The sequence below is a fragment of the Cyprinodon variegatus genome, unplaced genomic scaffold, assembly GCF_000732505.1.
Source record: "Cyprinodon variegatus isolate N-32 unplaced genomic scaffold, C_variegatus-1.0 Scaffold2197, whole genome shotgun sequence".
Classification (NCBI taxonomy): Eukaryota; Metazoa; Chordata; class Actinopteri; order Cyprinodontiformes; family Cyprinodontidae; genus Cyprinodon; species Cyprinodon variegatus.
Window position 1 is genome coordinate 38,130 of NW_015152650.1, and position 1,489 is coordinate 39,618.

The following is a 1,489-nucleotide window of genomic DNA, read 5'->3' on the forward strand; positions in this document are numbered from 1 at the left end:
AATAGACTGAATTTCTGACTACCATAGTTTTGCCAAACATGACTGGGGAGAGAAACAGTATAACAGAATCCAATAAACTGCTCCTGAAGCATCCGGGGGGGGGGGCATCACAGAACACAGATAGAAAAAACACCTGCAGCTGAACTTTTGAGCAAACTTGTCAGCATTAAAGTGCAAATCACACACACTGACTCTCATAGAGTATTGTGGACTCCATCCTGAACTCTGATCATTTATTGCATCTTATTAGTAATTTGTTTAAATATTTTACTTGCCTTTTCCTTCTGTATGTACATAGAAGCTCATCAGGTCAGTTGGGTTTTACTGACCAAGAGATGAATGAATGATCCTTTTTTTTAAATAAATTCTTTCATTTGAGATTTAATTGCTTGTAAATGCCTTAATTTTAATTTAAATCCCTTTATTGTCCCACAATGTGGAAATTCACTCCCTTCATCAGCTCAGATATCTCTGCACCTCCTGGATGCATCAGCTGTGATACTATTGGTCTGCCTGCCCACTTTGATGACAACATGTGGTCTAAGATTATCTAAAAAACACACAAATGAGCAATTAGGCCCATTATTTCCACACAACAACAAACAGGTAATGCTGAATAACATTCCTGAAATGGGTTCAGACAGCTTTGTGAAGACGACCCCAGCTGGAGCTCATCCATTCAGCTGATGCTGTTTTCTATTCGTCCCCCTGAAGTTTTATTCCTGTGAGCCTGAGTCTATTCTCCTATGTTTACTAAGGCAGACAATAAATATGATGAGGAAATAAGAAACTAAACTACTTAAATCAAGTTGATAAAACATATATAGATGTTCAATGTACATAGAGCTTCTGAGAGAGATTGCAGGTAATCAACCTGAAATCAAATGCAGTTTGAAGAAACTTCTCCCTCTGGTGGACATACAGGTTATAACAGGCTGGGTTTATTGATAAAATGTTTAATCAGAGAATTCAATCTATTTGATCACTTTTCCACATATATTCCAGTTTCATAGCTCTATAATGGCTCAGCTGGATCATAAAGCTCTGAACAAAACTATTTAATGACAAACAAAGTGATTGACAACAAAATGACGATGAGGGAGCTGTTCAACTTTTTATTCTTTATTAATAAAAAATAATTTAATCACTCTCTGTGTATAACTAGTGTTAACCTAGTTTTATTTGTTTTATTCATTATTTTGTGTATTATTAACTATTTAGTTAGATAGGTCCAGGCAAGCAGGGCACATGTTTCATACATAGAGGAAGAGGGCGGTCTTTATCTGGGGAGGAGAGACGAGACAGAAGTCAGAAGGTTCAGTTATTTCACTGAGAGGATGAGGAGGAAAACATCTCAACAATGTTTACTTTGTAAGTTCTTTAACTTTTTGGCTTTTATTGGTTCTAAAAACTAAAATAAGAGAGAAAAAATAAGTTAGACTAAAATTTCAACACATGATTTGATGACAGAGATTTTTCTATTGAACAG